General features: G+C 44.3%; 1 long non-coding RNA gene across 1 annotated transcript; it reads left to right on the top strand.

Annotated features, from left to right (window-relative positions):
* The first annotated feature begins 3,091 nt into the window (after positions 1-3,091).
* LOC116664818 lies at positions 3,092-23,529 on the top strand. The gene is made up of 3 exons (XR_004321282.1): positions 3,092-3,278; positions 17,296-17,440; positions 22,152-23,529. It is a non-coding gene; the product is annotated as an uncharacterized LOC116664818 (long non-coding RNA).
* The last annotated feature ends 748 nt before the right edge of the window (positions 23,530-24,277 follow it).

Below are 24,277 nucleotides of genomic sequence, written 5' to 3'. Positions count from 1 at the left end.
TGGCATCTCCCACTGGTTCTCCATAACTGTACTTTTAAACATGATGGCAGTGTTCTACAATTCTCTCAGAAGCAACATTTCGTGCTCCGACACTCGCCTACTTACTATTTGATGTGTTGCGGTCAGTTCTTAGATACCACAGACATAGATAAATTGATGGATTAGTTTCTTTCCATGAGAACTGTAGCTATTTAAGCCATTGGAGCAACCGTGTCCCTCTCTGAGTTAAAATGGGGACGTGGAGGCCCTTTATGATTGCCCATTGTGGACTTACCTACTCCCTAGACTGGTGTGCTAAGCAGGAGCATGTTTGGAAAGGAGCGTTTGCTTTTTTTCTGGGTGGCTAAGCTCCTGAATGTTTCCTGTCTTCTCAGCCACGTGTCCCAAGGGGGCGAGGACAAAAGAGAGGCTGAATGAGGGGCATAAAGGAAGCAGTGCTCCTCCAACTGCCTGGGGTCATCATCCAGCCCACTCCTCTGCACTCTTTTACCTTCTTTGCCTGCCTAAGCCCTCAGTCATTCTTCAAGATGCAAGTAAGGTGTCACCTCCTACAAGAAGCCTTCTCTGACTTTCCTCCTTCATTGAGTGCCTATCAGTATTTCTTCATCAGTGTCCTGTGCCTATCTTTTATCAAAGCGCTTATCACACTACATTATAATCATCTTACCATGTGTCTCCTTTCTCTTCAACTGTGAGCTCTCTGGGGCCAGAAGCTATGCCATATCCATCTGAATCCACAAAGATGAAAATGTACACACAGTAGGTGCTCATTTGATAAATGAATAATGAGTCAGAGAGAAGAAACTGACCTACCAGTGGTTGGGGGACAGCCTTTCCCCTACCATTAGTAAGCAAACATAGGTAGATTATTTAGGAAGCCTGGGAAATGCCCAGAGATGTGGGCAGTCCATGCGACTCAATCTCTGGCAGCAGATCTTTAAGTGGATCACTAACTTTCCATGTACAGTGGACATGACCAGCAGGAGAACAATGGCACCAGCATGTTTCCTCATAGAGCTCCTGAGTCATAGAAGCTGTACCTACTAGGGTTGAAGGAGCTCAGAAGACAAAGGAGTAAGATGTTACCAATAGAGGAGATCCCACCATGAAGCTGAGTCTCAAAGAAAGAAAGTTCAAGACTTGGATTGTTGGAGAAGACAGGGAAGAACAGACAGAGGCAAAGGGCGAGGTGGCTAGGACGGCCAGTCACAGAGGTAGACGTGAGCCTCTCCTTCCCTGCCACCTGCCTTCTCCTTTCCCCTCCTCCTCCCTCAAAAATGAGGGGATATGAGCTAGAAGGGGAACCTGAAATTGAGTAATAAAGTCCACACACACACACACACAAAATGAAGCTAAACAGGTAAAACAAGAGCCATCCAAGGAAAAACAAGTGGAGGTGGCTACAGGGAGCTATTATGAGTTCTTGAGTATGAATATGACAAAATCAGTGTTTTGATAACATCAATTTGACAGAGACGAGCAAGACTCACTGGGAGGGGTCTCTGTAAAGTGCTGTTAGAATGACAAGAGCTGGAGTGAGAGGTGGCAAATATTTCATTTCCAAGAAAGAAAAGAATTGCTGTCTTGAGGACCGATGGAGGATCAGGTATGAAGTGCAGGGAAGTTACCATAGACGATTCTGGGGTATCTGAAAACCAGACAAGTAGCCCCCTTGGTAGGAACTGGGTCCTTGGGAAAGGAAGTTAAGATTCAAGGTGGGAAGATGATTAATGAGGTCGACTAGGGAGATGAGAAGACCGTGGGGAGTAGCACACTGAGGTGATGGCAGAGTCAACTATACTAAGAACCCTCATGTGCTCCTTCACCAGGAGAAGGGGCCCTGGCCTGACCCTCTTCATGGTCCACAGTCCTGGACTTTCCCCACATCAGTACCTGTTTTCACATTTCACTCAATGACAACTTCCGTGTCACATGATTTTTAAGTCTATTGCCTGTAAGCTCGGAAAAGGTGTAAAGGCTGTCATTTGAGGGCTCACTCTTTTTGAACTCCGTGTCCTCGAGTTTAATGAGCATCAGATTTTCACGCGAGCCCTGCTCGCCAGTTCGCCGAGGGGCCCATTTTACCATCTGACTCACCTGTCATGATGTGTACTTCACTCTGCTGACAGCACCTTGGCCTTCGATTGAATTGGTTTTGAATCAGGTGCTCAAAACTGGTAGAACACACGAATCTTTTCTTACTGAATGTTTCATTGAAGATAAGTGTTTTCAGGTTGCCTTACTTGGAAGGAAAAAGCAGCTCAGAATAGAAATCTTCTCCTTCCAGAAAGACACTCTCCTCCCAGACGAAGTCAACATGGAGAGGAGTCCCTGGAAAGCGCGGGGCCCAGAGTGGGAGGGGGAAGGTGGAGGCTATTTTTAGGCCCTGATGTCACCTCCTGATGGCCATTGGCGTCCGTGGGTGAAGGAGGGCTGGCCCGTTGGACCGTGTTCCTCAGCCCACATTCCAAGGAGCTGCTGGCTGGCTGACAAAAGGTTACTTTCTGCAAGGAAAAATGTGCTGTCCGGTTGAATGGTGGGTCTGTCTGAGGACCTGCTGAAAAAGTCTTGGTGTATTTCAAAAGGAATCCTGGCCCTGGGGCTGAAGAGCTGCACTTCCAGCCCCGCCCGGGTCTCCTCCCCTCACACTCCCTTCTCCTCCCTCTGTCCCTGTCCTCCTTTGCTTCCCCTGTCACCTACCTTCCTCCCCTTCCTGATCCCACTGGACAGTTGACTTGGAGAGGAGGGAAGAGGGGGCAGATGCGTGAGCCCCTCAGCAGGAGGCAGGAGCACCTGCAGCCCACAGGTCACAGCATCCCTGCCTGGACGTGGGGCCAGAAACTGGGTCTTTCGGTGACTGCCCTTCACCCCTACTTGAACCCAATGTGACCTGGTACACCTCTCAGATCATGTCCTAGTTTTTGAAATAAAAATTAGTATGTCTAGTATGTCAGCATGATGTAGACGCAAGATAAAAATTTAAAAAAAGAAATTCTGGAACCAGGGGGATTGGCTCGAACAAGATTAAATTCTTGTCAAGCCATCTAATTTGGGATTTCAGAGTCCAGACATTTCCTTGCCTCCAGTAGGGCCTGGCTCAACCTAAGAGCCCAGCAGAGGGCTGAGAATGAAGATGGAGGCTGTCAACTGGCCCCCTCTGTTGGGCTGGGAGAGTTCAGGCGGTCAGGAATTATTTCTGATGACTACCCAGAAACGTGGGCAGGCCTGAGGATACCTGCTGTCCTGACTCAGGGGCCCCTCATCTCTCAGAAAACCAGGTAAGTGTCCTCTTGCCAAAAATGGTAGGCTGCTGGGAGCCTAGTCTACAGAATGTGTCTACTATGAGGCTCACCTGCAAAATATCTCAGCACATATATGTATCCCTGAATGAGACCTTTGGTTTTTGCATGTTTGCAAATGCTGTAGAAATGGAGTCATGGGGGAATGTGGGTTCATTTGTGAATGGTTCCTTTCACTCAACATTGCTGCTGAGATTTTTTTTTTTCCAGGTTAATGTATGAGCTGTCATTTGTTTATGTTTCAGTGTATAGCACAATTCGTGTATTCATTCTCTCCTGGGTGGACATTTGTGTTATTTCCAGTCTTTTTGTTTTTGGCAATAGTTCTGCCACGAAGATCCTTGTGCTCCTCTCCCGGAGCTCCTATGCAAGAATTTCTCTAGGGGGCACATCGTGGATTTCCTGGGCCATGTGGCATCTTTAGCTTTTCTAAATACAGTTTTTTCTCCAAAGTACCAATTTACACACCCACCAGTAGTGCTTTGCTCAGATCCATGGTATTGTCTGAATTATTCATTTTTGTCAGTCTGATGGCATAAAATAGTGTCTTTTTCTTGTTTTAATTCACAGTCCATGATTGATCATGAAGTTGAGCATTTTTTCGTATGTTCTTATCTGTGTTTCCTTTCCTGTAATGTTCCTGTTCACATGTCTTCTCTGTATGTAGTAATCCCCGTTTCTTAGTGATGTTTGGCAGTTATTAATATATTCTGGATAACAATCTCTTTTGTTCATGTGTGTTACAAACACCTTTTCCCTGTTTGGAGCTTTGATTGTTGCTCTTTTTATAGAGTCCTAGAGCAGCTCTCTTTTTCTTCTTCTTCTTTTTTTCTTTAATGGAGGTACCAGGGATTGAACCCAGGACCTCTACCACTGAGCTATACCTTCCCCCCAGAGTCTTCGAGCAGTTCTTAATTACAGTGGGGGAATTATCAGTCTTCTTGCTGCCTTGAATTTTTGTGAAATGTTTAAGAAATCCTCCCTTACCCTGAAGTCTTAAAGATGTTCTTTCTAAAAGGCTTTCAAAAATAAAAATAAAGTGCTTAAGTGTGTGCCTTTTACCTTTCAGTCCTTAATCATTCTAGAACAGACATTTGCACATAGAATGATAGAGAGGTCTAGTTTCTTTTATTTTCCACATGGCTAATTATGGAGCAGTGTAGCACTTCCCCACTCTTCTGTAATGTCTCTTTTGCCGTCTATCAGGCTTCTAAATACACTTAGGTCTGTGTGCAGGCTGTTCTGCTTCTGGTGGTCCTTCTGTCTATCCCTGCACTAATACTTCACTGTCTTTATTCTTATTGTTTTACAATAAGGCTTGAGAGCTAAGAAGGCAAATTCCTCCACTCCGTCCTGTTTTCCTCTAGACTGTGTTGGCTAGTCTCAGACTTCTGCCCTTCCACAAAAATATTAGAACCAGCTTGCCAAATTCTATGAAAAACCACGTTGGTATTTTTACTGGAAATGCTTTCAGTCGCAAGCTCAAATTTGGAAAAATGGACATACTTTCCTTATATTTTTATTTCTATTGTAAATGATAGCTTTATCAAATTAAATTTTCCAAACGTTACCGGTATACAAAAATGCTATCGCCTTGTTTATATTGGGTTTATAATCGGCAGCCTTGTCAAACTCATTATTCTAACAAATTGTCTGTGACTCTATGCAAATAGTCACATCACCTGTGAATAATGACAGTGTGGTTTCTTCCTTTCTAGTCCTGATACCGTGTAAATCTTTTTTTTTTTTCCCTTACTGTACTGGCTAGAAAGTGGTAAAAGCTAGGATCCTTGTCTCGTTCCTGCTTGCTAAAGGATTCACTTTTTTATTAAGTGTAGTATTTGCTGTAAGTTTTTTTCTTATATATACATTGATTTTCTTTATCAGGTTTAATAAAACTCCATTCCATTTCTGATTTGTTAAGTCTTTATCATAAGTTGATGTTGGATTTTATCAAAGAGTTTTTCTGCTTTCATTGAGAGAATGCCATGTGAATTTTCTCATTGGATCTGTGAACATAGTAAATGATACCAGTCTATTTCAAACGTTGAACCAATCTTAGGTTTCTGGGATAAGTCCATATTTTAACTTAGTTGTGATTTGTTGTCTTTTTATATATTGCTCATTCAGTTTGCTAATATTTTGTTTAGGATATTTGTATCTGTTTTCATTGAGTAAAATCAGCCTACAACTTTCCTTTCTCATATTGCCCTCGTCTGCTTTTGCTATGAAGATTTTTTCACTAGCTTCATAAATTTAAGTGTGGAGTGTTCTCTCTTTGTATTCCAAGAGTTTGTATAATATTTTAATAATCTATTTCTTTAAGTCTGGTGAAACCTATTTATAAAAATAGGCCTGCCATTTTCCTAATGAGAAGATTCTTTATTACTAATTCAATTTATTTGATTCAGTGATTATAGAACTATTTAATTTTTCTTTTACTTTTCAATCAGTTTCAGTAAGTTATATTTTCCCATTAATTTGTCCATTTCACCTAAGCTTCTGTTCTACTGGCATAAATTTGTTCACAACAATCTCTTATTGTCTTTGTAGTCTCTGCTGTATCTGCTGTACATTCCCTTTTTTATTCTTCATAACTGACTGTTTCCATCTTCTTCAATCTTTCTGAAAGTCTGTTAATTGGTCATAGCAAAGAATAAACTCTTTGAATTGATCATTATTTTATTCTACATTTGTTTACTACTTCATTAATTTCTTCTCCGATCTTTGTTTTCTTTATTCTACTTTCTTTGAACTATTTTAGTGTTCCTTTACTAACTTCTTACATTGAATGTCAACTCCTCGATTTTTAACCATTCTTATTTTATAATATAAGCATCTAAAGCTCTAAATTTCCATCCAAACACCACCTTAGCTGCACCTCACAAATTTGGATATGTAGTGGTTTCATTATTTACAAGTAAAAGTATGTATTTTATTCTTCACAAAGCAACATATAACTCCATGATTTTTTACCAAATGAACACTCAAGTAACCACCAACTAGGTCAAAAAACAGAGTATTACGCGCACCCCAGAAAACCCCTGAGTACCTCTTCCCAATCACTATATTATCCCGCCTCCCCAAAGCTAACCGCTATCCTGACTTTTATGGTTATCTATTCCTTTTTTTTTTTTTTTTTTATAGTTGTAATCCAAAGTGTTTGCCCTAAATACAATGGTTTAGTTTTGCTAAACTGTTTTGGTTTCCCATTTGTTTGTAAATGGGTTCATACAGAATATATTCTTTTGAACCTGGTTTCTTTTGCTTAATGTTAGGCCTGTGAGGCATATCCATATTGCTGTTTATAACTAGAGTTTGTTCATTTCAATTGCTTATAATTCTCCATTTGTATGAATATATCATCATGTAGTTATGATTCTACTCTTAATGGACATTTGAGTTATTACCAGTTAGGGGCCACTATGAATAATGTTGCTATGAGCAATCTTGTAAGTCTCTTAGTGAAGATGTGCCTGTATTTCTGTTAATTATACGCCTACTGGCAGAATTATTAGCTCAAAGCGTATGAGAAGCTTCAACATGAGTAAGTGATGACAATTATTCTTTAAAAGAGTTGTACCAAAGTATATCCCCACCAGCAGTGTAACTACTGCTCCACAGTCCTGTCAACATTTGGAATTCTCTTTCTTTTCAAAATTAGCCATTCTGATGAGAAGATAATAATTTCCTCCTTATAGTGCATTTTCCTGCTTATTGTGCTGTTAAACACCTTTTCATATGTTTGCTGAGTAGAAGAGACTATTAACCACTGCTAAAGAAAGAATTAGTAAACTAGAAGATAGATTTGAAGAAATTACCAGAATATAGCACAGAGAGGGGAAAAAAAGATGATTAAATAGAAGTTAAATGACATGGAAGATAGAGTAAGAATATGTAACATATAATTACTTGGAATTCTAGAATAAAATAATATGAAAAATTCGAAGAAGTCATATTTGAAGAGATAGTAACCAGATTTTTCCAAGAATTGAGGAAAATCACAAATCTTCAGAATCAGGAAGCCCCATGAATTTCAAGCAATGTAAATTAAAAAAGGATATAGATTAAGATTCTTATAGTCAACGAATACCAAAAGGAAAAAAGACCTTAAAAGGAACCAGAGAGAACAGAAAAATTACCTATGATAGAATACTATTAGATTTATTTCTAAATTCTCAACAGTAACAAATGAAGCCAGGAGATAATAGAATATTTTCAAAGACAGAGAGTCAACTTAAAATGTATATCCAGTGATAGTTTCTTTCAGGAACAAAGATGAAACAAATATATTTCAGACCAACAGAAACAGAAAAACTATACTAACAGCAGACTTTCACTAAAGCAAAAGACCAGATTATTTGTAAAATGTTGTGGAAGGCATCAAAAAACAGGAAATTCACAGGAACCAAAAAAGAAGGCATAATAGATACTTTTGAGGTGTCAATCCAATCCACCTCCCGTTTTTTTCTGAGAACTATAAAAATACAATCTTCAAAAAATTAACGGATACATTTGATTGACTCTTATACAAAAACAAAGTAAACATATGTCAAGAGCTGTTCAACTCATTTATGAGGAAATCAGCACGATAGTGTGGCTGGTTCAAAGGAATGTAGGTTAAAGGAATATCAGTCACTAAAGAAAGAAAATACTGGAATAAGATTGCTAGGTTAGGAACAAAACTAGTCAACATGTTTATGGGCAATAAAACCATAACCTGCGGTTATATTTTCTACCAGATAGAAATCATTTGAAAATAAAAACAGACAAAAAGAAATCTATCCAGCCATAAATAGTCAAAAAAAATTATTTGAATATCTGCTGGACAGACCCTGTAAGTTACCATGTATCTTCGCAGAGTCTGGGCCATTAGTCAGTAGTAGAAAGTGTGTCATATAATGATACATTCCCCTAGATAACTGAAGAACCCTTAGGGCTTAAATGACATTCCAATATGACATTTAAAGGACATACTGTCCTTCTTTTTCCTTATTTCCAAATTTGAGATATTTATCTTAACAGAACAAATCCCCACCATGAATCATGGCAATAATGTTGGTGTCACATGACCCTGTCCCTAGCCACTGCCTAGATCACACAACTGGGCTGACCTCCACTGCTCAGCTTCTCTACCAGGTGTTGGGGAGTGAGACATCCTCAAGTCTCCCCCTTGAGCTGGGGAGCAAAGTCTGCCATTTTGTGGCAGCCATGTTTGTCTGTGCTAATGCCAAAGAAGTAAAAGCTGGTCTACAGACAAAAAGAAGCCTGGATCAAACATGGAAAAACAGCCAAAAGATCCAGGTGACCCCGAGAGAGAGAGAAAAGCCAGTATGAAATAAGTAACTAGGTTCTTGACTTTGAACTCACTTCCTAGTTCTAAGCCTTCATGAAGCTCAGTCTATAGTCCTTGGCCTTGGATTCTTGAGATACCCCAGTAATGATCCAATAAATTCCCACTTGTGCTTAAAGAGAATTAAGTGAGTTTAAAACAACAACAACAACAACAAAAGAGTAACCCATGATTCGAAAACCGGAGAATCAAGACAAACAGCAACGAGGGGCTTCATCCAGTCAACGCAGAGCCACAGACCGTGATGCAAAACCTCCTTCATATGTCAGGAGATATCAGTTCTTATGTGTTTCCAGTTAGCCCAGGGTAAGAGTACTTTGCTACACCACCAAGTACCACACAGGTGACAATTAGTTAGGACTTAGCATGAGCCAAGGGTGCACTGGGCTAAGCCCGTGAACTCATTTACAAGACATGTGTGGCAGATCAAGGAAAACTACCACATCTCTCTTCTTTCCAGCTCCTTATTGGCCATTCAGATTGCCAACAGCTTACATCTCACAGCCTGTAGTGTGTCGTCTCTTGCCTGTATTCGTATAAAGAAAAAGACAAGAAAATCTCCGTAGCTCTTTATTTTGATTTACCAGGTTAATTTAGGGGGTGCAATTAGGAAATTAAAATACCCACATCTCCAGTGGGAATTTTCACTTTTATCTTGAATATTTTTTACATGTTCAAGCTTCCAAACTAATACTAGACACTAGGACCTCTCTAGAAAGACCCAAAGAAGAAGGAGAGAAACCCACAGGGAGGAGGGAAGGGAAGCAGTGATGAACACGTGGGAGGGTACCTGGGGAGGGACGGGCTCTGTGAGAGAGACAAAGTGGGGCCAGAATGACATAAATTGAATCTGATAATCTGTGGCAAACGTGGGAAAACCAGACATTGCTAATTGTTTGCCCTGCATAAATCTTTTTAACATTTCCCTGGTGCATGTGACAGCAAATAAGAAACTGGGAGGGAATTTTTATGAGAAAGCTCTTCAGAATCTGTGAAGTAACAGAAGGTCTAGTTTTCCATCTCAGCTCTTTTGGGCAAGCACATCAAATAGAATCTCAGCAGGCCCGAGGGCCACTGCTGCTTCTAATTAAAGCCCCAAGGTACGGCAGCACCTCAGGGGGTAGCATCCCAGCAAAACATAAATTCCACCTCTGTCTCCAGCAGCAGAAGGCTGACTGGGGCTCGGTACACTGTGTTTGTTCTGAGCTTGCATGAAAAGTGGCAGCCGCACCTGCCTTCCAGACACCCCACAAGCAAGTTTATTCTGACACTGATGCTCTTGTTCAAACAACCCAAAGCACGGGTAACAGATGTTAAAGAGCAGAAGAATGAGAGGCAAAGCACTTTTCCTTTTGTGTGTATTTCTGTGTGTGTTTGTGGAGGAAGGGCTTGCTACGTGAAAGAGTTACTGTGGTTTTCCTCCGCAAAAATGACATTCTGGCTGCCACACGGGTGTCAAGGCTGAAATTGTGGATGCTGGTAGAGGGCCTTATTTCAGCCAAGCGTCTCAAGGAGAGGGGTTTTCAGACTTTAGTGGTCATTAGAATCACCAGGAGGGTTGTCGGGCTGCAGCTCACCGGCCTCGCCCCCAGAGGCTTTCATTCAGGAAGTCTGGAGTGTCTATGGAAGCCTTAGCATTCAGGTAAGAAGTTCCAAGCTCTCCCTAAGCTGGGCTGCTGCCCTCACTGGGCTGGAAGGAGCCTCTCCTGGGGAAGGCATGGGAAGGGGAGTGAAGTCAGGCAAATAGGAAATGCAATCTGTGACCTCAGAGACTGTTCGGGCCCGAGGAAGGCAGACACTCACTGCTGAAGCACAGATTCTTAGAGCAAATTCACATGGCTGAGACCATGCGGCTGACCATCTATATACCTAACTTGCTTCCTGGCACTTGTCCGGCAAGGTTATCCAGAAAGGGTAAACACAGGGGACCCTTCACTTTCAAGGGCAGGGAAGGACAAGCTGAAATTAGGAGTCTCAGGCACTTTCTGCGTGATCACTGCATTTGTAGTCAGTTTCTGGAAGCCTCTGCCAGGATTCAGAATTCTTATGTGCACATCAGAGAGCTGAACTACCTGATCTCCAGGTCTCTCCCGGCCCGATGAACATGTGCCTGGCCTTCTTTTCAACAAAGTTCCAGGTATCAATTACATAACAAAGTATCCTAACACTTGGTGGCTTAAAACAACTGTCATTTTACTATCTCACAATTTTGTGGGCTGGAAATTCAGAGAGGGCTCAGCCATTCAATTTTTCTGTTCCACATGGTATCAGTGAAGGAGGACCCAAGACAGGTGCACTCACATGTCTCGTGCCTTCATGGGGATGGCTGGAAGGCTGAGCCCAGCTGGGACTGTCCCCTGGAACACCTACATATGGCCTTTCAAGCCTGGGGAACTCGAGTAGTGAATTCTTACACGGCAGCTCCCAGAAGAGCTTTCCCAGGAGCCCAGCGGGGAGTTTCAAGCCCAGAATACCGCTTCCACTGCAGTCTGTAGGCCAAGAAAATCACCAAGGTCAGCTCAGATCCAAGGAGAGGAGTACTGGACTCCACCCCTTAAAGGAAGGAGGACCAAAAGACTTGTGGCCACCGTCAATGTTGTTGATATAAGAAACAAAATACAGCACTCCAATCAGCATACCCAAGGTCAGAGAAAAAGCCTAGACTTCATAGTAAACTGTTAGGAGATGTACATTTCATGTTTTAAATTAAAATGCTTAAGATATATAGGTCCTTTTGTTATACTGATTCCTCAACGGTTTTTTCCCCTTTATTTTGACCAATTTTATGGGACAAGAATCTCTCTACTATAAGAACTTAGATCCATGACAGTTTCTTATTTGTCCTTAAGGATTCAAAGCACAACGCACAGTATGTGCTTGCTAATTAAGTGCAAAAACGAAAAACAAAAATTGGGTGCCCACTCTTTTTCACCCCAGAGCTCCCTGCTATGGCCTCTGTGGTTTGTATTGTGAAGCTCCAGTTCCCAGAGCTAAACTGCCTTTGTTCTAGGCCATTTTCACCTCTTCTTTCCACCTCATCTTAGCTGTACCTGCCCATTTTCCAGAGCACACCTCAGCCGCATTCCTCTCAAACACAGACTCTCCTCCTTTGATTGCTTCCAACTTCAGCTGGGTAATGCTCCTCCCTCCAGAATTCCAAACAAAACCAACGTATTCCCAACTCAGATTTTGAAATATCCACCATCTAGCAACCCCTCCTGTGAAGTCATTGACAGTTTCTCTGATGAGCCAACCCACGGGCCATCCGAGCCTCAGCTCCGAGGGACCCTATCAGTGGCCCATCAGACCCTGCACACCGCAGAGCCCTGTCCTCCTTTGTTGTCCCGGTAACCATCTCTGCCTTCCTCACACCTTCCCCTGCACCTAGGCTGCCTTTTCCAACAGTCTCTGGCAAAACAGTACCTACACTTTCAGACTACCTTTCCCATTAAGCCTTTTCCAATAAACCTCATCATGGCCAGTCCTGGCCTCACTTTAAATCCCAACACTGCTTCTGCCTTCGCTGCGTGCCACCTCTCTCCCTGTCACCTACACATCACATGAAGACTGCTTCCAGCTGGTCACACAGAGACACACATGTGTCTCGTCACTCCCCTACCAGAATGCTAACCCTCTGGGAGCAGAGACCACGGTTTTGGGGGTGGGGGGGCAGTAGTATTATTCAGTATAGAGAACAGGATTAGGCTCTAAAGATGCACGTTGACATTCAGTGTCTAAAAAAAATGTATATAACTTGTGCCAGGCACTGGACTAAGCCCTTTATGTTATATAATTCATACATTTAATTTTCGTCCCATGCCACAACTCCTTTCTCTCAGGTCTAATTTTCACAAAATTCCACCTAAAGGAAAGAATTTTGATGCCCCACTTAGTTCATTAGAATGGGATTTGGCATCTGGGACAAGCGCAGCTCAGAATGCCGACTAAAGGCATGAACATCGTCAGGTGGGGTCAGTGGCGGTCATTTCCTGGCAGGTGATCTGGGGTGGCATTAGGAGGGACGTGGCTCCAACTGCAGGCAGATAAGCCTGAGCCATGAGAACAGGCGTTACTGAGCCAGGGACAAGAAGTAGGTTTCCTGTTCTGGAGGAGAGGAGCCGTGGAGGAGTTGTAAGGAATGAAGTGTGGAAGTGATGGGTGGACCACAAATCCCACAGCCTCAAAAAGGTCAGGCTTTAATCATTTTCTTATATATCTTACAAAAATTGGAACCAGGGAGAAAAAGAACAAGCCACAGAAATGCGTTCTTGGCTCCTGTCAGACAACGGAGCCGCAAACCACAATCCTAAAGCCTGTTTGCTATTGAACAGGCAATTGGAGGACCGAGAGGCACTGGCACATCGAGGGGGCTGCCTGGCTCAGTGGCCAAGTTTGGAGGGTTAGGAACATTTGCCGGCAGCCTGCTCTGGTACACTCTGTCCCTGCCCAAGTCTACTGCAGTAATTAGCTTTGCTCATTAGTTTCAAGTAAATAATCTCCTTGTCACAGCTGGAATCCTTTATCAAAACAGTGGACATTAGGGTTCGCAGAAGCAAATGGTTTTTTTTCCCTAGAATTCCCTGGAACACAAAGTCATGACCCAGAGATCTGAATGGGGCAAGGAAATTTCCAAAGATGGCTAAAATTCCAAGCACCATCTCTGCCTAAAGGGTGGAATCATTGGGTATTAAAAACAAATAAAAAACAACCTTTGAAATGTATATTGATCTTTTCTTCAACTCAGTTTCAGTTCAGATCAACAGATATGCGGAAGTATCTGCTACATGCCAGGAAGTGTAGTCAGCTCTCAAGGAGCCTAGGAGGTGACCAATAAGGAAACAGTAATAGCATTAATGTGATAATAATGCACTCTGATGGCAGAATGCACGGGGGGGGGGGTGTCCTAACCCCACCAAGATCTTACTTGAGTAAGACTCCAGCACTGATTTAAGATGGGAAGTAGCAGCCAGGCTTCTTCAAGGCTTGCAGAGTAGGGAGGCATGGGGTTGATTCCGTGCCTTTTAAAACAACTGGCAAAATACATATTCTCAGCCTTTTATCCCTTGGTATCCCATCATTATACCCACTTCAAAGGAGGAGAAAGTGGAAAGAGAGACGTGAGCTCTGTCCCTGGATTGCCTGTGGGGTTGGAGCTGGGGGGATAGTGCTGGATGGTGAGGCAGGACTCCTGCCAGCCCCAGGGAGCACCCCATGGTGGCAGAACATCCTGTTGCTGACCCTTTAAGCTCTGTCCCCATCCCCAAGCTCTGCCAGGGGCATCTGCAGCACCCTTAGTGCCAAGGACATGGTCCTTGCCAAAGGTGCCAGACTGCTTACAGCTTCAAAGCCTGCCTGGGCCAGAGCTCAACACCAAAGCCCATTCTCCTTTCAGTGCGGCAGAGCCTCCCTGTGGAATTAAACCCAGGACTGCCGATAGAAGAAAGGAGACGTGGGTAGTTAAGGGGCAAAAGGAGTATGTTTTCTCTTTGATTGGAACAAGTTGGGGAGAAAAATAAGGCAAAGAGGTAAATACATGGTGGTTGAGAGCAACCACCATTCCTGGGCTCTGGAATCAGACAGTTCTGGGCTTAGGTCCCAGCCCAGCTGTTTCTTAGCTGTCTGGGTACATTCCCTGAGCTGCCTGTACCTCAGTTTCCTCATCTGTAAAGTGGGTGCAATACTATTCACCCCAAGGAGAACTAAATGCAATCATGTGTGTAAACACTTCAGGCAGTGTCTGGCACACAGTAGCCACTCACTGAATATTAGCCATTGTTTCTTCTGTCCATTGGCATCCCCATATCCATGCACGGGATGTCTGATAAGGTTTTGACCAGAATCATCTAGATAATTGCTTTCATTTTATCATTTTGGAAATAGCCAATGATTTTTTTACACTAATATATTTTTTTGTAACCAGAAAATGAAAAGATTCTCTCTAGTAGCAAAGAAGAGTTCCTGGGGAAGATCAGAGCTAGACAAACAAGGGTGTCCACCAAGAAGCAGTTCTCATGTCCTTCTAGGCAGAAGGGGCTTATGTAATGGGACTGTGCCTGACTGGTGGCCAGCCCCAGCTCATGGGCGCATTTAGGGATGTGTGTCTCAGAATGGACAATCCTTTTGAACAAGTTGGTTGGACCACAGTGTCCCTAGTCTGGGGGTGAGCTGAAACAGAGAAGAGAGGGTCCTTGCCATTTGTTGCTCATCTGGACTAATTCATGTCACTTTCACTTTGATTGGCAGCTACTACGTTCAAGGCACTGCCTTAGAAATCCCTGTCCTGGTCAGGGACAATCAGGGACTGAGTTGCCAAGTGGACTGTCCCTTGATGATGAAATTAACACAGTCCATCCACAGTTGTGATCACAACCAGCAAACTATACTACCTGACAGCTGTGTAATAGCTCAGCGTTTGAAATTTGCATTCATATCCATGACCTTCCTAGGGGAGAAGCAGTCAGGATGTTTATCCCTACCTGACAGAGGAGGAAGCAGTCTCTGAGAGCCCAGTACTTGTACAGCTCTGTTCAAGCAGAGATGGGAGGAAACCAGGGCTTGCCTCCTGGCCTCCTGACTCCAAAGCTCTTATTGTCACTAAATCAGGAAGCTTTTGTCACATGGAGGGGACACGCTGAGCCTAGAGGAAACATTCCTAGGACAGCCGGCTCAAGTCTGAGTACAGGCCACGGCCCTGGAACCCCTAACCCTTATTTATGTCAGTTTCTATCCATCCCTGGAGAGAGTTCTGCAATCAGCCTTATCACACTCCGAATTCTGCTGCTATTGGAATAAACAGCATTCAGTCAGCTAGTCAAGACTGAGGGGAGGGTGGCCCCCGGGACTTACAGACTTTCCTGGGGGAGGAGGACAGTGTGGGTCATTTTCAGTGGAAAGTTGCCTGATTTGCTCCAGCTAGTCCAAGCTTTCTGACCTTCAGGCCATGCACTGTGTCTTTTTCTCAGACTTTAGTCTCAGGAAAAAAATGGAACTGAATTGACTGTGGCGAAAGAATTCTTTGTGGAGGGGAAGCAAGAGCAGGGACCACTGCCCTCCTGTGGAGCAGGTTTGGGATGGAAGGCTCAGGAAAAAGTCACCCTGTGTCCAGAGAATCTAATGAGATCCATGCACCAAACTGGACCCTGCAGTGTTCCTGGTACCGTCCCAATGAGAAGGGAAGGCACAGGTGGCACCTGGAGGGAGTCAGATATCTGTGGGGGAAATGAAACCTGCAAGCAGTCAGCAAGATGAGTGGCACTGGAAACCACAACATCAGAATGGTGGGCTGCTCTCCAGGTGGAAAGAGAAAGGCCCAGAAGGCCAGGGCTATCTTGATATGTTCCAGGGATTTTCTTCTGGGCCACTGCAGTTTACTGAACACTGATTCCAAGCCCCTTGCCCTCCTCTCCTGTAGGATGATAGATGCCGCCTGTATCCCAAACGACATGCTCAAGTACTACGTCAGCCCATACTGACTGCTCTGGACTTGCTGTCACGTGAGGGGAAGAAGCCCCGTAAGGTTCAAGCCACTGGATGGGGGTTTCCTTCCCTGCAGCCCAGTGCATCCCTCCCAGCTATGCTGGGCAGAGGCCTCCCTCTCTGTGCTCTCATTTGTCTCCTGGCATTTGGGAGGAGGGGGTAAGGAAACTAAGTAGAACTGACTGGCTCCGACTCACACAGAGGAGCAGGACAGGAATTCAGTGCCCTAACCTCAGCAATGCCCAACCCAAATTTGTCCAGAAAGTCAGGGGTGCTTCGTCCATGGGAGCCCCAGCAGAGATGGCACCAAATAAGTTAGGTGGCTTTGCCCAGTCCCCTTCTCTGTGTCTCCTCTCCTCTTGTTCCTCCCCTCTCCCTGCTTCCCTTGTTCTCCTGAACTGCCCAGACCCTTAATTCCTGGGCTTCCTTCATATTCTCTCTCTCTGGGCCAACCTCTCTAGCTCTTAGTCTCCATAAGAATTCCCTTTCCTAGGATCCAGTATCCCCAAGACCCTGCTTACAACCAAATGTGGGGTTAGGAAGGCTCTAAAGAACTAATTCAATGAGAAATAAGTTTCTGTTGTTAATAAGCCTTTGGAAAAAGGAACTAATTTATTCCAAAAGGATTATTGGTTAATATGCTGTGGTTCTCAAGGATGTATGCATTTTTTTAAGGTGAAGGTCATTAACCTTAAGACTTAATGGCAAACTTTTGGGCAATAAGACAGACAGTGGGGAAATACATTGCAGCAAGGGGCTGCATCTCCATGTGGGGCTCCCTGATGTGGTGGATTGACCCTCCACCCCTGTCTAATGTGGTCCACCCTAGATCACCGCTTCTGAAATCAAAATCTCCTCATCCAGCTGCCAGGAAGAGAGAACAAAGCTGCCAACTGATTATTATTCAAGAACAAAGCAGACCATTTGTTTTAGCAGGTTCAGAGCCATTATCTCCCCAGGACACATGCTCCACTGGGTGCTAGCTTTATCTAGCCACGTTTCCTTCTGTCTGCAAATCCTTAAAGACAGAGTTGTTCCTCTTGCTAGAGCAAGACAAAAGGGAACTGGAGGAACAAATCCGTGGTAGCAATGACCTACAAATGCTGTTCTGTCCTTCCTTTACTGCCTGGACTTCTACAAGGCATTAGGATTTCCTGTCTCTTCTAGGAACCCCAAGTGAATGAGAGAAGGAATGAGAGAAGAGGGCCAGGCAGCCCTCCTGAAACAGGAGCAGCACAGTTCCCTCAACATCACTCCATCGTCAAAGATCCAGGCCTCTTTGCTGCTGACAGTCCCAAGAAAGGATTGCCAGGTAAAGCATAGGAAGCCTGGTTAGATTTGAATTTCAGGTGAATAGTGAATACTTTTTTCATATATAAGCATATCCCATGCAATACTGGGGACATACCTATACTAGAAAAAATTATTCATTCTTCATCTGAAATTCAAATTTAATTGGATTTCCTATTTTTGTTTGTTTGAGGGGGAGAGATGGGTAAATTAGGTTTATTTATTTATTTTAATGGCGGTACTGGGGATTGAACCCAAGACTTCATGTATGCTTGGCATGCACTTTACCACTTAGCTATACCCTCCCACTGACATCCCGTATTCTTATGTGCTAAATCTGGCAGCCTGGCCACATCATCTCTCTCTACCCTCATCTCCTGTACCCTCCCCCAGGGCTGGCTCTGGCCAACACACAGTCCTGGGCTGGTCACCTGCAGATGAGAATTGATGTGGGTACCCCCCAAAGAAGCATATGAAATGATATGGATCCAGTTTCACCACCAAGAAGCATCAGAGATAAATCTCCCTGGGAGGCTCTTCATATCTGGTGCTTCAGACTTGCTTGCCTGAGGTCAAGCTGCACACCTAAAAACCCAATACATATGTTCTGTGCTCTCAGAGAAAACAGAGACCACTTCTCTAGAGGAGACGGTGAAATTTTTTCAGGGAGGACTCCCGCTTGCATATGTCAATACCCCTGGGCCCCATCTGAAAATCAAAGTTTCAATGAAATCCCTAAGACCTTTCCTGTTCGAAATTCTGTGAGTCTGTGCACCCCCGGCTGGCTGGAAAGTCTCATGTCCCTCCCTGTGGTGCTGCCAGACTTGACCTGAGCAGTCAAGTCGCAGGAACCCAGGGGCCCAGCTCCTGCCCCAACTCCTCTTTCAATGGCAGTCCCAGGAGCAAACTGTTTCCCAGCTCCTCCTGAGACATCTGACACTCACTCTGCACCTTCCTAACCTCTCCCTCCCGTCTCCACATGGGTCCTGTTCAGAGGTCCTCGTTTGATATGGGACCCCAAGCCTTCTGGCTCTCTCATTGGTTTATCTCACTGGTTTATCTGCTGTTTCCCCAGGAGCAATCAGTCAATAACAAGCAACAATCATTTTCCCTGACAGTGACCTGCTAAAATTTAGGCTGAAGAGCAGTCACATGAATTCTAACACCCTGAGGCCAGACATGAGGGGTCTCTGGTAGCACCCTCCATGCGTCTCAGTAGCTTGGTAAAATTCCCCTTTAAAATCGTATCAGCCCAATAGTACCCAATCATCTTACAACATAGTCGTTCTTCCCTCTCACTGCCGTTTCCTTATTCCCCTTTCTGGCCTTATTTCTGCTTTAACTGTGTCCTCTTCCACCATTTACATTCAAGTCAATTTGTCTATTTGAATTAATTGACCAGTAGAGTCTTTGGAAAGCTCAGTCCCTCATTTTTTAAAATTAATTCCCCTAGGAGAGCCACGTGACCAACAGCTTGTGTTTTCTCTCAGCCCCTTCCATTTTCATTCTGCCCAAAGTAAACCATAAAATATAATGTTCCCATGAATTTCAAGAATCCAGTGAATCTTGAGATTCACTGAAATTTATATTTTGTAACTTTGCATATGAGGTCTTCTGATAATGTGTTTTGGTGGGTTTGTTTGTTTTTTGTTCTGTTTTGTTTTACAAAAAAGAACTCTACCCTCTCAAGCACTTAATTGTTTGGAAAACAGACACACAGACGTTTAGTCACTTGCCCAAAGACAACATCGGTGAAGATTTCTGGGATTAAGAAAAAAAATAAGATAGGTTTTGTGGTAGAAACGTTTCCCTTTGTACTTAACGTGTGACTTTTCCCAATGCCAAAATGTTATGACTCCATCACAAAAATCCTCCAGGGGCCCTCATGGCTGCTCATGGTATTCTTTAGGGGCTTTTGGCTTCTAACTATGAGAATCTTAAGGGTTAACATTCCAGAATGCTGGCTTTACCCCCAGTGAGAAAAATCTCTTTGGTGTCATGTCTATTTCTATTGTGTTACAAGATTGAAAAGAAACCACATAACTGAGCCTGGAGCAGGAGGAATAGAGCTCAAGGAGAAGACGCCTCTGTGGGGCTGGGACAGTGAATGACAAAGCAGGTGAACAGGAGGCCGAAAGAAGGTCAAGCAGGTCACCCTCCTGCCTCTCCACCTGCCTCTACCGGCTTGATGTTTAATATAATACCAGATATCCAGGGAATGAAAGTTTACATTCCAGGGTCTCCTGGGGAGTTAGTTTGTTCATTCATTCATTCATTCAGAATCCTTTATTGCATATCTCTCACCAGGTACTGCGCAAGACATAGGAAACAAAAAGGTGCATCAGACCCTGTCTGTGCCCTCAAAGGACTTACAGACTAATACCTGGGACAGATATACAAATAACAAGAGCATCGCAATGCATCTTGGTGTGTCGAACTGAAAGCATGGGCTCTCTACTGCCATGGTTCTCAACCATGGACAATTCCACACCCCAGGAGATATCTGACAATGTCTTGGGACATTTTTTGGTTGTCACAACCGGGTTAAGGAGTGCTCCTGGCAGCTAGTGGGTAGAGGCCAGGAATGCTGCTAAACATCCTATAATGCATAGAACAGAGGAGTTATCCAGCCCCAAATGTCAACTGCGCCGAGGCTGAGAAGCCCTGGTCTAGTGGATGATGTGACGTGATCGGGTCTGTCCGGTCGGCTCGGGGATTTTTATGCACACGGCCACTTGCGTTCTTTTCCTGGTTCCATCATTGACTGGCTTTTGTTCCTAAGCAAGTTACTTTACCATTCTCAGCTTAAGTTTCCTCATCTGTAAAATAACAGTGGAATCTCTGATCTCCACATCCCTTCCTGCCTAGGAATCTGTGGATTCACTGGGTCAATATCTCTGTTTTTTTCCTGAACTCTGCTCCCATTAGAAGAATGCCTTGACCAAGGTCTGTTGACTCTGCTCCAGGCCAGGGAGATAAACTGATTTCCCGTGTGGCTCCTGAGTCTAAGCCAGGGAGGGCGAGTGTGATCTCTGCCCGAGGACCTCTGTCAGGACGCCTTTATCTCCAGCCTAAGTTTTCCCATCAGCAAATAAGAGACACTTAACTTGTCCGCCTCCCTGGGTCAGGAGGAAAGGACTGAGTACATGAAGGAAGGTGTAAAATCACCCAGATGCTGCTCCAGTGACCAGGTCCGAGCACCCCACTTCTCTCCCTTTGGGGCTCTGGGGCAGTGAAAGAGCAGGAGAGACCCTGCTTAGGACCAGCTCCACAGCTTGGGGCGGTGGGCCCGGCTGGGGGGGGGGGGGTTGGCACCTCAGTACATGCCTTGGGAACATGTATGTTCCTTCTTTGCCTGAAGGAGGACCTTTGTCGTTTGCCTCCCTGTGGGGAAGTTGGACTTGGATTCTTAGCCACATATGTTAGGCACTGGGGCTGGGCATGAGTCAAGTGCCCTCAGATTCTCTCTCTCTCTCTTCCCCCTCCCTTCCTCCCTCCCTCCTTCCTTGGCTTTAAACTCAGTCACCAAACAGAAAGAGCCTTTCATGGCCATTGGGCTGGAAGACAAGGGAGGCTCTGGAGCACAGGGGAAGCAAGGCCCTTGGAGAAAGGAGAGAGGCCCCCGTCTGGGCCTAGACACAGGCCTTTTCACTGCTCCTGCGGTGCTGGCTGTAACCGGAAAGGCAGGGAGAGGAGACAGGGCAGGGCCGGCTTTGGCAGCTACGTGTACTTCTATTACTGGGCTCCCTGTCCCGGCAGAATAGCGCCGAGGCCTGGAATTGGAGTCTGTGTGTCCTCTCCCCTGCTAGACCAGTGCCATTTAACGTGGCAGATCCTGCGTGCAAGGAACAAATGAATCCTCTTTTTTTTTTTTAATAGAAGAAAAACGAAAATTCAGAGACAGTAAGTAACATTCCCAAGTTACTTAAACTGCTAGGCAAGAGGACTTCTATTAGTGTTGCTTACTAGTCAGTTTGCTCCATTGAACTTATCAACAAGAAATGTTCCTTACTCAGTTAACCACATATTTCCCATTCGGTATTGTTCATTGTTTGGGTTTCAGTTTGAGGGTTTTTTTGTTTTGTTTTGTTTTGTTTTTTTTGGTGGGTACATTCAATTAAAGGTACAGACCTTAAATACACACACAGACACACAGACACACCCCCCTATGTGTCATGCATCTGGATAAAAACATAACACATTTTCATCATTCCAGAAATTTCTCCCATGCCTTGTTCCAATCAATAGCCACCCTCATCCCAAGAAGTAACCACTTTTTTTTACTCCTATCACCATAGTATAGTTTGCCTGTTCTTCAACCTGAAATCAACTTCATGTTCTCTTGCTCAACATAGTGTTTTTTAGGTTCATCCATGATGTGACAGTCATACATTCTTTTTATTTTGGGAGAGTATTCCCTTGTGTGAACATACCACATTCTGTTTATCTGTTCTCCTGTTGATGGATATTTGCATTGTTTTCAGTTTGGGGCTATTACGTTCATGTGATTTTTTTAATTAATTAGTCTCCTGTGACTACTTCAATTCTCTGTTCAAATGAACTTAAACAGAAGTCACCACCATGGGTCACAGGTGATGAGGGAGAAAGGTACTGGCTGACCTTGAAGGTTCTTTCAGCAATGAGATCTCTAACTCAACCTCTTCTCTGAGTAAGAGCTGCTCTTAAGCTCCTACTTGCCCACAAGTGACGACAATGTCTTCCCTGAACCACAGAGCCATCTCCTCATAAACAGAGATGTGACTCCTGCACCTATGAATTCACCAATGAGACGCCTTATTCAAGGACAAGAAACACGCCTGTTTCTCTTCACCAGATGACGTATGTTCATGAAGTAAAGATGCCCTCCCGTTTTACCCACTGGAAGCGATTTGAGAGAGGTCAGCTGAGATGGTGAGATGCAAACGCGTGTGCCCACATCACCAGCTCTTCTGTTCTCCATGGAAAATAGCAGTTCCTTCCTTGAGCTACAAGGGAAAGCGCGAGGCCCACAAGACTATGAGCCAGTCTCCAGAGCACTTCTGTCAGATGGTGTTTCCAGATCCTTCAGGGAATGCCTACCACTCATTCTGCTTCCTCCTGATTTTTACTTCGTCTAATGCAAGCTCTAACACATTCATACTACACCTCGCAAGTCTAACTGCAGTGCCCGATGAAACTCCAGCACAAAGTCAGGCATCCAACCACAGAAAGGGTCTTTCTGGGCCATGCAAAGAAAAGGCTAGGAACAATCATTTGGATGATACACATAAAAAATAAATAACCATTTTGCCTTAAGATTTATTCAACTAATGTTGACTGAACCGCATGGTCGTGAACTCCTGATGGTCTGCATTATTACTATGGCGCTAGTTACCATCCAGCACGGGCACCGACCAGTGAAGTCCTCCCCTCCTCACACATTCCTGGGACAGAACATAGCATGGGAAGGGCGGGGGGCGGGGGGACACAAATTCCATCTCATTCCTTCTTGGTCTTCTCTCATCCTTCTTTCCACACCCCTCCTCTTCCTTTTCCTAACTCGTTCCATTTCTCTACTAAGCGCCACTCTTTACGAGCTCACAAGAAAAGGGAAGAGGACAACCAGGTATAGATGTCACAACTAAACAGCCTTTACTCAAGACTTTCGGATCCTTCTATCTCCCTTTTAAACCCTGCTTGTCTCCCAAATTACCCTGTGTGTGCCCCAGGAATACCTCATCTGCACCAGCTGACCCAGTACAGCACTGCTTTCCCAGCCCCTTCCAATCAAGACACACACCCCTCACATCCACCCAGTTTGCTTTTCTATGATAGGGAGTGAAACTGTTCCCTGGGATCCTAAGGTCCCTGAGCTCATGTCTCTCTCATCCTCACGACAGGCAGGGGTGGTGCCTGTCTATTACTTGATTCCTTGTTCCTTTCCCTAAACTAGTCTCCCACTTTTCTTAAAATGACAACACTGTGTATAATCAGCTCCTGACAGCCTCGTACCACTGCAGTCAGCCTCTTCCCAGCCCCTGAGGGTGCCATCCAAAAACAAGATATTTTCTAACCCCTCCCTGCCCTCCACCCACCTCTAATTCTTTCAATTCTCCCCACCAACCCCTCTCCCCTGGCACTTCTAAATAAAGAAGAAAAGAAAAAAGAAAAAGTGTTTCTTCCATTTTGATAGCTGCTGAAATAAACTAGTTTTCAGTTATTTAGCTAAGTCTGATTAAAAAATGAACCAGTCCTGAACTGGGTTTGGATTTTAAGGACAAACTTAAAAGAGCTTTTGAGGTACTTCTTGAAAATTCACCAAAAGGAACCAGAAGGTGAATTTGCTAAACTGTGGTTATTGGCATGAAGGATTGCAAAGGCAGGAAATTCCCTGCATAACTAGCCTCTCTTCCTGAGGCCAGCTGGGATCAGGAAACTAGACTCCAGCCCAGCTACTTCTCCTAGGTTCCCAGCTTGGCCACCCACTGGCTCTGAAGACGACGGGGACATTTACTGTAAGTTACAGCTCCACTAAGTTATGTAAGTTACACTATGAAATAGTGTATTTTCATATCCATTCATCAAATCCCTTCCAGGAGAGAGAGTTCAGGGGAGAAGATGGAGCAAATTAAATCAATTTGCAGACACCAACCACTTCCTCCATAAAGTCTCAGCAATGTCTCCTTCTATGGAATCTAGTCAAAAAGCAGCCAAGATGTCCACCCCAGAGAACTTTCCAGTTTGAGAAATTCCTTTGGGATCTCCAACACCTACTGCCACCTCCCCACAACACACATACACACACACACAGAGAATATTAGTCCTGTTATAGCCAACTGTAACAAACATTCCCAGCATATCAGTGGGTTAACATACTGAA

The sequence above is a fragment of the Camelus ferus genome, chromosome 7 (assembly GCF_009834535.1).
Source record: "Camelus ferus isolate YT-003-E chromosome 7, BCGSAC_Cfer_1.0, whole genome shotgun sequence".
NCBI classification, from domain to species: Eukaryota; Metazoa; Chordata; class Mammalia; order Artiodactyla; family Camelidae; genus Camelus; species Camelus ferus.
Note: the sequence above shows the minus strand (reverse complement) of the source record. Positions and strands in the feature narration are given on the sequence as shown.